General features: G+C 47.1%; 1 protein-coding gene across 1 annotated transcript in view; it reads right to left on the bottom strand.

The window, feature by feature from the left end:
- The window catches only part of LOC147120687 (ras-related protein M-Ras), a 57,540-nt gene extending 56,022 nt beyond the window's left edge, over positions 1–1,518 (bottom strand). The window contains exon 1 of the mRNA XM_085986867.1: positions 1,052–1,518. The gene's annotated coding sequence lies outside the window, so the exon portion shown is untranslated. The remainder of the gene's footprint in view (positions 1–1,051) is intronic.
- Between the last annotated feature and the right edge of the window lie 15,392 nt (positions 1,519–16,910).

Here is a 16,910-nt window from a genome sequence, read left to right as displayed (position 1 = left end):
TAATGAGGCAAGATCTGAAAGAATATTGGGTCATTTGACAGGATCTTCTTCAGAATTAGTTCTTCATTTTTCACAGTGACAGTCATGTGATAAATAAATATAACATCTGAATTCCTTTTAAAAGTCAATCGGCTTTTAAGCGTTGGTGGAGAGTCACTTTCCGAGTGTAAACTTTAAAACAGCTCTTTTCAAATTCAATGTGAACCAGCCAATGATCTTGGTGTCCTTGGCTTTATTTACTGATGGGGGAAGGTGGGGGTAGTCTTGGTAAACAGGCAACTGTAATAAAGTTTAATAAAGAATGTGCCTAAAGGAAAAACACTCAATTGAATAATTCACAAAAGTATAAAAGTAAAAAAAATGCACTGTTTTGTGTATTTTACCAGAAGCCTAAAAAAAAAAGCGGCCTGAGAAAATTGATATTGCAAAGATCAGAAACTGAAGTTCAACTCCATCCATAAACCAGCTATTCTGTCACAGTCGGCTGATTTGGACCGAGAAACAAGCACAAATAACCCAGCAGTTGCTTCAGTGCCTTAAAGTGCCCTCCCTTTATGTATTATACATCATAATAAAGGTAGGAGACACAAGCAATGCAAAACGTCCTGAAATCAAAATTAACTCAAAACAAACACTACATACAAAAAAAGTTTCATACCTTTGAAATGTATAATTTTGATTAAATAAATTGTAAGACATTCCATTAAAGACAGGGCTACAGTCAAATACAGTGTGGGCATTGATCTTTTGAGAAACCCATTTCAAATTGTATAATGTCTCGAATTATTATTATTATTACACTATGTCTGGATTGCAATTGGGAACAGACTCCCAGCTGTGGAAGGAGGCAGGTTATTGAGTGAAAGATTGTTACTTAGAAAATGAAATAACATGGGGTGGGAGGGAGAGATTAAGGGTTAGAAAGACAAGGAATGAAAACTGCAGAATTTTTAATTTAAAAAAAAAAAAATGCTTTAAATCCAACAATTAAAAAAAACGCCACACTCGGGACTGAAAGGAAGAAGTCTTTGGGTCTTGCCCAGGAACTTACCCCCAATCCGCTGCTGCTGTCGCTGTCTCTCTCTCTCTCTCTCTCTACACGGCGCTGGCCAACATGTCAAGACTGTTACAAAGTCCCCCGGGCTGGTCCCTCACCGAACCTCTGCCATACATATACACACATACACAGCTCCAAAAGCAATCTGCTTCCCCCCCTCTCCCTTTTAAAAGAAAATGCACGCCGCTGCAAACCTCCCTCTTTAATCATTAAAAAAAAACTCCCTCCTCCTCCTGATCACTGCACAAAGCTGCCTGGACTGTACACTCTAATCCATTGCTTTATCTGACAACAGCTGACGCTAAAAATAGAAACGCAGGGCAAAGGAGGGGGGAGAGCGCTCCTTCCATCAAGCCTCCCTTGCAGCCTTTGAACGGGACGTCGGCAGACCGGCTGCAGCAGAGGATTGGGACGCAGACCTCCCTCCCCCTTGCCTTGACGTTAAGTTCTCTGCACCGCCCTCCTGACTGACTGAGGCTTTCTGCTGACACCACACACAGACTCACACTTGGAAATGGACTGATCCAGAGCGCGCAGTCAGGTGGACAGAGAACTGCTTGGTTTGTGCCTACAATGATTCTTTCACAGGAGCTTGCTGGCTGGCTAGGAGTTGCCTCGCGCTCTCACTCAATTTCTTTCCTTCCATTATATATTTTTTGTTTAGTTGAATGATCACTGCACGATGCAGTCCCCCCCCGGCCGCCAACAAAAGCTCTTGAAACCGCAACAGTTGCTGTATAACTTTATAAAGTCGTAAGCGTTGTTGCGAGTTCCTGGTATCACCCTCAAAGCGGCGAGTGAAGGTATTTGTGGCGTGTAATTTAACTAAAACTGCTCACACATTCACCCAAGACTAAATAGCCCCAGCAGAGGAAAAAAAAAGCTGCATTCGCTCTGCCTGGACTGGATTTAAATTCACCTCCTACAAATAAAATAATATTGTTCTAACAGAGTGCTCCTTCAACCCCCACTCACTTCCATCCAAGGATGCGCTTGACAAATCACATTGGAAAGAAAAAGACTTGCATTTATATAGCGCCTTTCACGACCTCAGGACGTCCCAAAGCGCTTTACAGCCGATGAAGCACTTTGGAAGTGGAGTCACTGTTGTAATGTAGGAAAGGCAGTAGCCAATTTGCGCACAGCAAGCTCCCACAAGCAGCAATGTGATAATGATCAGATCATCTGTTTTACTGAAATAACAACAGAAAATGCTGGAAAAACTCAGCAGGTCAGGCAGCATCCGTGGAGAGAGAAACAGAGTTAACGTTTCAGGTCGAAGACCTTTCGTCAGAACTGGAAAAAAAGCAGGAAATGGAACAGATTTTAAAGCAAGTATAGGTGCTGGGAAATGGGGGCGGGGATGAAAGAACAAAAGGGAAGGTCTGTGATTGGATGGAAGGCAGGAGAAGTAAAGAGGCATTAAGAGATATTCAAGGCAAGAGGAGATGGTAATGGGACAGGTTCAGAAACAAAGGATGGCTCTAGATGGAGGGTGAATTGCGCTGGCAGAATGAAAGACAGCTGCCCTGTGGGAGAAGAACAGGAGGCACAAACAAAAAGTGTGGATAAAAAATATGTGATAGGGGCCGAGGTTATGATCTGAAATTGTTGAACTCTATGTTGAGTCCGGAAGGCTGTAAAGTGCCTAATCGAAAGATGAGGTGCTGTTCCTCGAGCTTACGCTGAGCTTCCGAGGAACAGCACCTCATTTTTCGATTAGGCACTTTACAGCCCTCTGGACTCAACATAGAGTTCAACAATTTCAGACCATAACCTCGGCCCCTATCACATATATTTTTTATCCACACTTTTTGTTTGTGCTTGTTTTCCTCTCTCCCACAGGGCAGCTGTCTTTCATTCTGCCAGTGCAATTTACACTTCATCTAGAGCCACCCTTTGATCCTTAACCTGTCCCATTACCATCTCCTCTTGCCTTGAATATCTCTTAATGCCTCTTTTCTTCTCCTGCCTTCCATCCAATCACAGACCTTCCCTTTTGTTCTTTCATCCCCTCCCCCATTTCCCAGCCCCTAAACTTGCTTTAAATTCTGTTCCTTTTCCTGCTTTTTTTCCAGTTCTGACGAAGGGTCCCAGACCTGAAACGTTAACTCTGTTTCTCTCTCCACGGATGTTGCCTGGCCTGCTGAGTTTTTCCAGCATTTTCTGTTGTTATTTCAGATTTCCAGCATCTGCAGTATTTTGCTATTGTATATCTGTTTCAGTGATGTTGATTGAGGGATAAATATTGGCCAGGACACCGGGAGTAACTCCCCGGCTCTTCTTCGAAATAGCGCCGCGGGATCTTTTATGTCCACCTGAGAGCAGATGGGGCCTCGGTTTAACGTCTCATCCGAAAGACGGCACCTCTGACATTGCAGCACTCCCTCAGCACTGCACTGGAGTGAAGTATAACAAGCTGAATGTGGACTAGAAAACAAACAGACAGAAGCCACCAGAAACGGTTTGGAGTGGGGCATCTCGTGGTGAGCGCCATGAGTTGGATTTTTTCTTCCCCCTTCAGCTCCAATTTGTGGCATGAATTGCTGGAAGCGAAAGCAGATAACAGCGCGGCGCGGGCAATGGAGCATCTAGGACCTTGGTGACCATAGAAACATAGAAGATAGGAGCAGGAGTAGGCCATTCGGCCCCTCGAGCCTGCTCCACCATTCAATGAGATCATGGCTGATCAAATTCAGTACCCTGTCCCTGCCTTCTCCCCATACTCCTTGATCCCTTTAGCCTTATGAAATATATCTAACTCCTTCTTGAATATATTTAATGAATTGGCCTCAACTGCCTTCTGTGGTAGAGAATTCCACAGGTTCACCACTCTCTGGGTGAAGAAATTCCTCCTCATCTCTGTCCTAAATGGCTTACCCCTTATCCTTAGACTGTGACCCCTGGTTCTGGACTCCCTGACCATCGGGAACATTCTTCCTGCATCCAGTCTGTCCAGTTCGGTTAGAATTTTATAAGTTTCAATGGGATCCCCTCTCATTCTTCTAAACTCCAGCGAGTAAAAGTCCAATCGACCCAATCTCTCCTCATACGTCATTCCTGCTATCCCAGGTCTGGTGAATCTTCGCTGCACTCCCTCCATGGCAAGAACATCCTTCCTCAGATAAGGTGACTAAAACTGCACACAATACTCAAGGTGTGGTCTCACCAAGGCCCTGTACAACTGCAGCAAGACATCCTTGTTCCTGTACTCAAACCCTCTCGCTACGAAGGCCAACATACCATTTGCCTTCTTAACCGCCTGCTGCACCTGCATGCTTACCTTCAGCGACTGGTGCACAAGGACACCCAGGTCTCGTTGCACTTCCCCTTCTCCCAATCTATTGCTGTTCAGATAATAATCTGCCTTCCTGTTTTTGCCACCAAAGTGGATAACCTCGCATTTATCCACATTATACTGCATCTGCCATGCTTCTGCCCAATCACCCAACCTGGGACCATTAGTCTATCTCCTTAACCAATGAAATTCAAGGATAGATAAATAAACAGAGGAACAGTGGAGAAGGAAAAGAATGAATTAGGGTGAATTACAAAAATTCTGTGTATGTTTCTCTGGTGTTCAATTACATAGGTTCTATGTAATTCACCCTATTTCCTTCTCCGTCATTCCTCTGCTTATTTCTTTATCCTTAAATTTCATTGGTTAAGGAGATAGAGTGTTGGTCCCAATTAAAGTCAAATTAGATACAGAAAGAGAGGGAAAGAAAGATTGGACTAAGAAAGAAAAAGAGACTGGAAAAGTAATTTTAAAAAATTGAAATTAAAATTTTTATAAACCTCTAGGAACAATTTACTACCTGCAGGAATGAGATTCCACAGTTTCAATTGTTCCCTTTCTGGGCCTCCGAGGTTGAGTGGCAATGCAGGAATACAAATCTGGTCATTAAAAAAGAGTCCTTACATTGTGAAATACCAGACCTAACTTTCTGCGGTAAGTTTATTTTGTATTTATGGCGCAAATCCAGCAATTTTTGAAATTGATGGGGAGATTGACGGCGAGATCCTGTTTTTACGAGGGTAATGACAGAGTGGAGCAAATCATCTAGCAATTTGTGGCGATTCACAACTCACGCCTCTCTGTATCTGCCACATTTGCCTACATAACAATAGTAACTGCACTTCAAAAAGTAACTCACGGGCTGTAAAGCTGTGGTATTCTCAGATCATGAAATGCATGTTATTTCTTAAATAGATCACATTTTCAATAGGAAAGGTTTAAGTAAAACTAATTGGTTGAAGAACGGTTTATATTTTTGGTCTGATTTTATCACAAACTAACTCCCTCTATTTGTTTGATGTGCCCATGCTTAATGATATCTTTGTATCAATCATATCTATCTAGGGTATGTTATTAATAAGTGAATAGTGGAGATGTAACAATGATGAACAATCTGGAGTTTTGCTTCACGTTCCTCCCACTGAATAATCGATATATGGAACAGACTCTCAGCAAATGCAGTAGATATTGTACCCAGGAACCCCTTCAAAAAGGTGTCGGATAAATACTTCATCGGGGAAAGGGTTGGAAGTTGTAGGGATAGGTTTTGACTTTCCCTGTGCTGCTGGACCTTGGGGTGGGAGGGTGGAGTTGAGGAGTTTTCTGCATCTGTGGAGGACAGGGTTGAACAGTAGAGATGCATGGGTGGGGATGGATATTGTGAAGCTTTGGTTGATAACTGTTGCTGGCCAGTGAGATTTTAATGAAGAATTTTCCCTCAGGAGATGAGGTAGGAACGTAGGAACATTAGGAATAGGAGTAGGTCATGCAGCCCCTCGGGCCTGCTCCACTATTCAATTAGACCATGGCTAATCTGCACCAAAACTCCACTTAAGTGCCTTTGCAGACCTTACTTCCCTGTTGCGGCAACCATCCTGCAAAATCCCTTCATATCCTTACCTAACAAAATCTATCAACCACAGTCTTGAAACCTTCAATTATCATAGCATCCACAGCCTTTTGGGGGAGTGAGTCACAGATTTGCACTACCCTGTGTGTGAAAAAGTGCTTCCTGATTTTGTCCCTAAATTCCTTAGCTCTAATTTTGAGATGATGTCCCCTTGTTCTTGATTCCCCCACCAGAGGAAAAAGTTTCTCCGTAGCTACCCTATCAAACCCTTTTAACATTTTAAGCACGTCAATCAGATATCACCCCTCAATCCTCTATACTCAAGGGAATACAAGCCAAGTTTATGCAACTTATTCTCATAATCTAACCCCCAACAAGCCCTGGTGTCGTTCTGGTGAATCTGCACTGCACCCCTCTAGGTGGGTTGGTTGTACATGGTCTGTGGAATCTGTCGGTTTGTTTTGTCAAATGGTCTTTTCTTATACTTTCTTATGCTTCTATGTACAGTGGACACCATAACGAAAGCCTTTATAGGGCAGCCTTTTATTAATAGGCAGTTTATGACAGCATGACATGTGATTGTTGACATCTCGACAAACTTGACTCAAAGCATCCTCTTTAAAAATGGCACTCAATGACTGAGAGATGTGACAATGTCTTAATATTCTGAAGAAGGTAAAGATGGCTTGTGTGGGTATTGCAATGTCATACTGCTGCAGTAGGGCAGGCACTTCTGAGGCTCTGGTTAATATGCATAGTGTAGAGGGAATGTTAATCGACATCTGACAGTGCGATAGAAAGAAAGAAATAACTTGCAATTCTATAGCGCTTTTCACGGCCTCGGGATGTCCTAAAGCGCTTTACAGCCAATGAAGTACTTTTTGAAGTGGAGTCACTATTGTAATGTAGGAAACGTGGCAGCCAATTGCGCACAGCAAGCACCCACAAACAGCAATGTGACAATGACCAGATAATCTTTTTTATTATGTTGATTGAGGGATTAGAAACATAGAAGATAGGAGCAGGAGTAGGCCATTTGGCCCCTCGAGCCTGCTCCGTCATTCAATGAGATCATGGCTGATCATCCAAATTCAGTACCCCGTTCCTGCCTTCTCTCCATATCCCTTGATCCCTTTAGCCTTAAGAAATATATCTAACTCCTTCTTGAATACATTTAATGAATTGGCCTCGACTGTCTTCTTTGGTAGAGAATTCCACAGGTTCACCACTCTCTGGGTGAAGAAATTCCTCCTCATCTCTGTCCTAAATGGCTTACCCCTTATCCTTAGCCTGTGACCCCTGGTTCTGGACTCCCCGACCATCGGGAACATCCTTCCTGCATCTAGTCTGTCTAGTCCTGTTAAATATTGGCCAGGACACCGAGGATATCTCACCTGCTCTTCTTCGAAATAGTGCCATGGGATCTTTTACGTCCACCTGAGAGAGCAGACGGGGCCTCGGTTTAATGTCTCATCCAAAAGACAGCACCTCCAACAGTGCAGCGCTTCCCTCAGCCCTGCCCTGGAGTGTTAGCCTTGTACTCAAATCTCTCGTGTGGATCTTGAATCCACAACCATCTGACTATACCTGACCCGGGAGTGTTTTGATGCTGATCTTGGGTGCTCAGTGCACTATCTTTCCTTCACATTCACGAGCACACACCGACAAAAAATATAAACAAAATTAAAAAGAAACAAAATGTGATGGGTTGTTGTGTGCTACATGGTAAACAGCTTGTGGACTGCAATGCAATCAGGTAGCAGTTGGTGATCTCAGTGTTGAAGAGCAAAAACAAGTTGACATATGTTGCCTTTCAACGTTTACAGTGCAGCTAGATGATTAATTGAAGGCTTTTTGCATCTACTGCTAGACTGCCGTTGGTACAGAACAAAAGCATATAACCTAGGCTTTACCTGATGTAGGAGTGCTCGGTGCTGACACCGGATGACAAATGTGGAAAAGTGCATTTATGATTTCACTAGGTATCGCACACCGGGGAAATGTGGAAACCCTCCAGCACTGAAATCCTTCATTATGATAAGTGTATAGAAAATGGCTCCCTCTTCGCAGCTTACCAGAGAGATCGGGTTATTGTTGCTGTGCCTGCAGCTTCCGTCAATGCAACTCTCTACCATGAAGCTTATCATGCTCTCATTTGTATTCATTTGAGGCAAGCAAGCAAAACAAAGAAGCCATACAACAAATTGCTTATTTGTGCTGTCTCTGTAACCCTCTTCCAGCCCTACATCCCTCTGAGAACTCTGCATTCCTCCAATTCTGGCCCCTTGTGCATCCTCGATTTCCTTCGCCCCACCATTGGTGGCCGTGCCTTCAGCTGTCTAGGCCCTAAGCTTTGGATTTCCCTCCGACTCTCAATCTCTCTACTCCTCATTACAAATTATTATTTAAATGGAGAGAGACTACAAAATGATGCGGTACAGAGGGATCTGGGGGTCCTTGTGCATGAAACACAAAAAGTTAGCATGCAGGTACAGCAAGTAATCAGGAAGGTTAATGGAGTATTGGCCTTTATTGCAAGGGGGATGGAGTATAAAAGTGATATACCTATCAATTCGTCCAATGAAAAGCGACGAGTTAGGAAAGTAACTATAGGTTTTTATTGACTAAATAACAGAGCCCACCCTCATGGGTGATCGGATCCAACAAGGAGGAATACCAGCCAGTCGACTACCTTTATACCTGGGCAGGTAGGTGGAGCCATGGGCGGAGTCAGTGATGGTCAGCCCAGGTATAACAGCGTGACAAGAGGCGACCTCGTATAGTGATACAACAGTGAGAACAGTGATAACAATATAACAGTGATAACTATAGTGAACGATAAAAGTGGTTTACCACATTCACCCCTTCTTTAGATTTGAGTCCGGCGGGGTGAAGTGTACTACCAGTTCTGGTATGTCAGTCTGTCCGGAGGCCTCGTAAGCCTCTCCGATCGTCGCAGTGGCGGTGTTGCATTATCCGGTGTTAATGCTGGTGTCTGCGTGGTCGGCGAAGGCTCGTGGGGTTCCGGCGAAGGCTCGTGGGGTTCCGGCATGCCGTCTACCTGGGCTGGGATTGGGGGGGTGGTGGGGGGGGGTAAAGGTGGTGTCTCCGGAGTGCCCGAGGGTGCGAGGTCTCGTAAGGAGACAGTATCCTCCCGCCCGTCTGGGTAGGCCACGTAGGCGTACTGGGGGTTGGCGTGCAGGAGGTTCACCCTCTCTACCAGGGGGTCCGTTTTATGGGCCCTCACGTGCTTTCGCAGCAAGACGGGCCCCGGAGAGGTCAGCCAGGTTGGTAGAGTGGTTCCCGTAGTCGACTTCCTGGGGAAAACAAACATTCGTTCATGGGGGGTGGCGTTAACGGCAGTGCAAAGTAGTGACCGGATGGAATGCAGCGCTGTCGGGAGGACTTCCTGCCAGCGGGAGGTTGGGAGGCCCTTAGACTTTAGGGCTAAGAGGACGGCCTTCCATACCGTCGCGTTCTCTCTTTCCACCTGGCCGTTCCCTCGGGGGTTGTAGCTGGTGGTCCTGCTTGCAGCAATACCTCTCGCTAGCAGGAACTGATGGAGTTCCTCGCTCATGAAGGAGGAGCCCCGGTCACTATGTATATAGCTTGGGAACCCAAACAAGGCGAAGAGGTCGTTCAGGCATTTAATGACCGTGGTACTGGTCATGTCTGGGCAGGGGAAGGCAAAGGAGAAACGGGTGTACTCATCAACGATGTTGAGGAAGTACACATTACGGTCAGAGGACGGGAGGGGCCCCTTAAAGTCGATGCTCAGGCGCTCGAAGGGGCGGGTGGCCTTGATCAGGCTTGCTCTGTCCGGCCTAAAGAAGTGCGGTTTGCACTCGGCACAGGTCTGGCAGTTCCTGGTCATGGTCCTGACCTCCTCGATGGAGTATGGCAGGTTGCGGGCCTTAATGAAGTGGTAAAGTCTGGTGACCCCGGGGTGGCAGAGGTCGTTGTGGAGGGTCTGAAGTCTATCACTTTGCGCGCTGGCGCATGTAATTCGTGACAGAGCATCAGGGGGATCGTTCAGCTTACCTGGCCGGTACAAGATATCATAATCATAGGTGGATAGTTCGATTCTCCACCTCAATATCTTGTCATTCTTGATTTTGCCCCTCAGCTTGTTATTAAACATAAAAGCGACCGAACGCTGGTCGGTGAGGAGGGTAAATCGTTTGCCTGCCAGGTAATGCCTCCAGCGTCGTACCGCCTCCACAATCGCTTGGGCCTCCTTCTCGACCGACGAGTGTCGGATCTCAGGGCCCTGTAGGGTCCTTGAGAAGAAGGCCACTGGTCTCCCCTCCTGGTTAAGGGTAGCGGCTAGGGCGAAGTCGGATGCATCGCTCTCCACTTGGAAGGGGATGGACTCGTCCACTGCGTGCATTGTGGCCTTGGCGATGTCTCCCTTAATGAGGGAGAAGGCTGCGCACGCTTCCTCCGTAAGGGGGAAGGATGTGGACTTCATGAGGGGTCTGGCTTTGTCTGCATAATTGGGCACCCATTGGGCATAGTAGGCGAAGAGCCCCAGGGTTCTCTTCAGAGCCTTTGGACAGTGGGGGAGGGGTAGCTCCATGAGGGGACGCATTCTTTCGGGGTCGGGGCCGATGACTCCGTTCTCTACTACACAGCCGAGGATGGCAAGGCGCGAGGTGTTAAACACACATTTCTCCTTATTGTAGGTGAGGTTCAGCCGTTGGGCTGTACGGAGGAATCTCTCCAGATTAACGTCATGGTCCTGCCGGTCGCGGCCGCAGATGGTGACGTTATCTAGGTAGGGGAACGTGGCATGCAGCCCGTTCTGGTCAACCATCCGGTCCATCTCCCTTTGGAAGACCGAAACCCCGTTGGTGACGCCGAAGGGAACCCTAAGGAAGTGGTAGAGGCGGCCGTTCGCCTCGAAGGCTGTATACTGGCGGTCCTCAGGGCGGATAGGGAGTTGGTGGTAGGCCGACTTAAGGTCGATGGTCGAGAATACTCGGTATTGTGCAATCTGATTGACCATGTCAGATGTGCGGGGAAGGGGGTATGCGTCCAGCTGGGTGTACCTGTTTATGGTCTGGCTGTAGTCGATGACCAGGCGATTTTTATCGCCGGTCTTAACGACCACGACCTGGGCACGCCAGGGGCTGCTGCTCCCCTCGATAATGCCCTCTTTCAGGAGGCGCCGCACCTCATAGCTAATGAAGGCTCTGTCCCCGGCGCTGTACCGCCTGCTCTTGGTAGCGACGGGTTTGCAGTCGGGGGTTAGGTTAGCGAACAGGGAAGGCGGCGGGACCTTGAGGGTGGATAGGCTGCAGGTGTTACGCGGTGGGCGGTTTAACATCCGCTGGTTGTCGACTGTGAGTGGGGGGAGGGGCCCACCGTATGCTAGGGTGACACTTTGGAGGTGGGATTGGAAGTCCAGCCCTAGTAGGACGGCAGCGCAGAGCTGGGGGAGGACGAGGAGTTTAAAGTTTTTATACTCCGTACCCTTAACCGACAGGGTCACAGCACAGTAGCCGCTGATGTCCGTGGCGTGGGACCTCGATGCCATCGAGATTCGGTTGCACGTTGGCAGGACAGGGAGGGAGTAGTGGCTCACCGTGTCTGGGTGGATGAAGCTCTCCGTGCTTCCGCTGTCAAACAGGCAGGTCGTGGCGTGGCCGTTTACTTTGATGTCCATCATCGACTTGGACAGGTGATGCGGGCGGGCTTGATCCAGAGTGACGGAGGCTAGTGTGTAGTTGAGCGAGTCGTTGTCGTTTGCGGGTGAGGCGGTCGTCGGGTCCAGAGGCACGGTGGCAGTCGAGCGTGGTGGGTAAAATGGCGTCTCCCACGAGGTTGGACAAAATGGCTGCCCCCATAACTCACATGAGGCACTATTGGTGTCGGTTGCCTTGATCAAAGATGGCCGCCCCCATGACTCACGTGTGGGGATGCTGGCCTCTGTTGCCTTGAAGGAAGATGGCCGCCCCCACAGTTCGCATGAGGCACTGCTGGCCTCTGAAGATCCACTCCTGCAGGCCTTAGCAAAATGGCCTTTCTTCCTGCAGGTTGAGCAGCTGGAGTTCCTAGCTGGGCAGCGCGGCCTCGGGTGTTTCTCCTGGCCGCAGAAAAAGCAGCCGCGGGGGTCCGATGTCGGAGCCGGTACCGGGGGTGGCGGTCCCGATCGGGTCCGGGACGCCGACGCTGAGGTAGGTCCCGGGGGCGGCGCGGTGAAGGGTATTGTGGTAGGGGTCGGGCCCGAGTCCCAGGGTCGCGAACAGTAACTGGAAAACGCCTCCTGGTCCCGATGGGCCACCTCCAGGGAGAGAGCGAGGGCTGCAGCTTTGTCCAGGTCGAGGTCCCTTGCTGCCAGTAATCGCTGCCGTGAGTAGTCGGACCGTAGGCCTTTCACGAAGGCATCGCGGACGTTGTCTTCCGTATTTTCTGCCGCCGTTACTGCTTTAAAGTTACAGTCTCTGCCGAGTGCTTGTAGCACCCGTAAAAATTCCTCCACCGGCTCCCCTGGCAGTTGCGGGCAGGACCTTAGGAGGTGCCTGGTATACATGGGGTTTGGTACTGTCTTTTCAGCCGGTTGATGGCGTCCTCGTATGTTTTAAGGTCCCGGATGAGCGCGAATACTTTAGGGCTCAGTTGGGCGTTCAGGACTCTTAGCTTGGATCTCTGAGGCATGCTGGACTCTTCCAGGTAGGCTTCAAAGCAGCCCAGCCAGTGATCGAAGTCGAGGGCTGAGTTCGCTGCCCGTGGATTTAGATCCAGGTACGGTGGTCTGAGGGCTCGCAGCCAAGCCGGCTGCTGTGACTGTTGTGGCTCGGCGTCTGAAGGCTGCTGTGGCTGTTGTGGCTGGGCATCTGGCTGGTCAAACATCTTAAAATTTAGTCAATAAAATTGATATACCTATCAATTCGTCCAATGAAAAGCGACGAGTTAGGAAAGTAACTATAGGTTTTTATTGACTAAATAACAGAGCCCACCCTCATGGGTGATCGGATCCGACAAGGAGGAATACCAGCCAGTCGACTACCTTTATACCTGGGCAGGTAGGTGGAGCCATGGGCGGAGTCAGTGATGGTCAGCCCAGGTATAACAGCGTGACAAGAGGCGACCTCGTATAGTGATACAACAGTGAGAACAGTGATAACAATATAACAGTGATAACTATAGTGTAACGATAGTGAACGATAAAAGTGGTTTACCACAAAAAGTATAGGGAAGTCTTGCTACAACTGTACAGGGCGTTGGTGAGACCACACCTGGAGTACTGCGTACAGTTTTGTTCTCCTTATTTAAGAAGGGATATACTTGCATTGGAGGCAGTTGAGAGATGGTTCACCAGGTTGATTCCTGAGATCAAGGGGTTGTCTTATGAAGAAAGGTTGAGCAGGTTGGGCCTATACTCATTGGAGTTTAGAAGAATGAGAGGTGATCTTATTGAAACGCATAAGATTCTGAGGGGGCTTGACAGGGTGGATGCAGAAAGGATGTTTCCCCTCGTGGGGGAATCTAGAACGAGGGGGCATAGTTTCAGAATAAAGGGATCGCCCATTTAAAATGGAGATGAGGAGGAATTTCTTCTCTCAGAGGGTGGTGACTCTTTGGAATTCTCTACCCCAGAGAGCTGTGGAGGCTGGGTCATTGAATATATTTAAGGTGGAGAAAGATTTTTGAACGATAAGTGAGTCGATAGTTATGGGGAGTGGGCAGGAAATTGGAGTTGAGGCCAAGACAAGATCAGCCATGATCTTACTGAATGGCAGAGCGGGCTTGAGGGGCCGAATGGCCTACTCCTGCTCCTACACCTTATGTTCCTTTAAGATGCTCTTTAAAACCTACCTCTTTGACCAAGTTTTTGGCTATCTGCCCTAATATCTCCTTATGTGGCTCGGAGTCGTACTTTGTCTGATAATGCTCCTGTAAAGCACTGTGGGATGTTTTACTATATTAAAGGCGCTATATAAATGCAAGTTGTTGCCGTTGTATGAAAGTCAGGGTCTTGTATCCTATTTGTGGCTACCGTATTTAACAGCAATATAAAAATTGAAAGCTGTGTTCTCTGACCGCTGTCTGACTGAGTGGGCCAGCATAAAGGTGTTGCTCTCGCTGACCTTTACAGACCTTACTTCCTTGTTGCTGCAGCATCTGTTGTAACTGCCCTGCAAAATAAACAGTGTGGTTTCTGTAGCACCAGCACCCTGAGGCATTGGTGCGGAATGTCTTCAGAAAACAGTTCTGCAATACATAAATGCCATTAGTCTGGAATCATAGTCCAACCTTGCACAGCTGCATTGAGAAGAGCTGCACCATTTCCAACTCCACAAACTATAATATTCACACACTTATACGAGGCAACTGCTGCATGGTTGCAGGCATACGTCAGATACTGCATGCATATGCAAATTAAAATATTTCATTTTACATGATGGGTGAATAGAGATAAGGTAGAAATAGAATGAAAGGGAGAAATTGATGGATTGGGATGGATGCTGTGACTAAACCAGTCCAAATATAATGGACTGTTTAACCTGCATTGCCTTCAAATTGATCCCAACATACATTCTACACAAGATAAGAGGGTTTACTCTTTGTGTTAACTGTAGCAAAACCAAATGCATTTATTAAATCTCCCCTTAATCTGCTATAGACTTGCCTATTCCAACGCACTCCTGGCTGGCCTCCCACATTCCACCCTACGTAAACTTGAGGTCATCCAAAACTCTGCTGCCCCTGTCCTAACTCGCACCAAATCCCGTTCGCCCATCTCCCCTGTGCTCGCTAATCTACATTAGCTCCCGGTTAAACAGTGCCTCGATTTCAAAATTCTCATCCTTGTTTTCAAATCCCTCCATGGCCTTGCCCCTCCCTATCTCTGTAATCTCCTTCAGCCCCACAACCCCCCACCGAGATATCTGCGCTCCTCTAATTCTGTCCTCTTGAGCATCCCTGATTATAATCGCTCAACCTTTGGTGGCCGTGCCTTCTGTTGCCTGGGCCCTAAGCTCTGGAATTACCTGCCTAAATTTCTCCGCCTCGCTACCTCTCTTTCCTCCTTTAAGACGCTCCTTAAAACCTATCTCTTTGACCAAGCTTTTGGTCACCTGCCCTAATTTATCCTTATGTGGATCAGTGTCAAATTTTTTGTCTTAAAATACACCTGTGCAGCGTCTTGGCACGTTTTACTATGTTAAAGGTGCTTTATAAATACAACTTGTTTTTGTTAAAAAGAGAAAAATCCCAGTTTCTCTCGTCTCTCCACATAATTGAAGTCCCTCATCCCAATTATAAGGAACTTAGCAAATTAAATCAGAAATCCACCACTGAGTGAACCATTCCCCAACAATGCCCTCTCCCAGTTTTCCCTTTCCTTTCACAGCTACCTTCCTGAGACAGTAGAATCTTCAGAATGCATGAGACCACAAAAAATCTGAGGGGAAATTCTACAAATTCCAGATGAACTGACTGGAACTTCTGATGGGTGAACTCAGCGACTTGATGATGTGGAGGAATTGGCCTTCAGGAGACCACATTCAAATCTGAGTCTTTCAAAAAAAAAGATGTATTCTAAGGATGTGGCAGTTGCTGGCAAGGTTGCATTTGTTGTCAATCTCTAGTTGCTCTGAAAAGGTGGCGGTGGGCCTTCTTTTTGAATCGATGTCAGCAGTCCGTGTAGTGAAGGTGCTCCTGCAGCGCTGCGAGCTAGGAAGTTTCAGGAATTTGACCCAGCCACAATGAACATAGAAAAATAAAAAAAGGCATAATGGCCCAGAAATTTGGGTCGGGGGCTTCCCGCGGGTGCAAGCCCCCGACCTGCACTTACCTGGCGCGCCGGCAGTTGAGCTGTAGGGCCCCGTGGAATTCCGCTCCGGGGCCTGGCCCAGCTGCCGGCGCGCTGTGCTTGCATGTCCCAGGGGCGTAGTTAGTGCGATGCGTCCCCTGGGATCACGTGAGCCAATCGGAGGAGGGAAAAGCCCATTCATAAGATTGACAGGAAGACCTGTCTAAATGCTACGGGCCTCAAAATAACAGTAAACCTTCAAATAATTTTTTTTTTAAATCACACTTTTTAAATAAACTATAAATTACATTAAATAACTATTTTAAACAATAATTTAAATTTTTGAAAAAAATAATTTTATAAAAAAAGGGGCTAAAAATAAACTTACCTTGCTTTAAAGTATTTAAAAATAATAAACCTGTGGAAAAAATGTTTTAATTTTAATTAATTGACCACTTACCTTGTAAAAAGCAGGCCTTACGCCTGCTTTTTAAATGTGTAAATCCTGCAGGCTTACCCTCCCGGGAAAACCTGCAAAAAAAACCTAAGTTCAAAGCGCGCGCGCAGCCTCTCCCGCACACGCGTTCAACCTCTGAACCCCTTCGTTCAGAGGATCGGAAGTGCCGGTTTCCCGCGCATGCGCAGTGCATGCAAGAGACCGGCACTTCCATCGGGTCCACGCGTGAGTACCCCGTGCGCACTCACGCATTGGGACCCGAATTTAATATACTCACCAAACAGTCTAGATTCCGAAACAGGCAGTCTTAATCAACAACAAAAAACCCCGAATAAACAGAATACTGAACCATTTTACCAGATCACTAGAATACAAGTTAGAGGAGGTTATGCTAAAACTATATACAGTAGTATTCTGGCCTGATTGCACCTCGAGTATTGTGGCCTGGTTTTGTAACCAAGACACCAGAGGAACATTCAAGCCCTGGAAGGTAGTTCAGAGAAGAGCCACAAGGCCAATCAATCCTCAGCCTCAGAGGACTGAGCAATGAGGATAGATTAGAAAAATGAGATCTGTTTAGTGTCAAAACTAGGCCACTGAGGGGGAGCCTATAGAAGTATGTGATTGCAACAGAGCCTTGCCATGCCTCAAACAAGAAAAATGTGTTATGTATTTTTTGAATAGACAAGCCGTGATGACCTAAAGACCGGCTTTGGGTAGCAATATTTTAAAAAGAGAAAGACAGTACAGAATACCGTCTAGATGCCT

The sequence above is a fragment of the Somniosus microcephalus genome, chromosome 4, assembly GCF_052327205.1.
Source record: "Somniosus microcephalus isolate GS21.2 chromosome 4, FLI_Smic_1.0, whole genome shotgun sequence".
NCBI classification, from domain to species: domain Eukaryota; kingdom Metazoa; phylum Chordata; class Chondrichthyes; order Squaliformes; family Somniosidae; genus Somniosus; species Somniosus microcephalus.
This window is presented reverse-complemented; position numbering and strand designations above follow the sequence as displayed.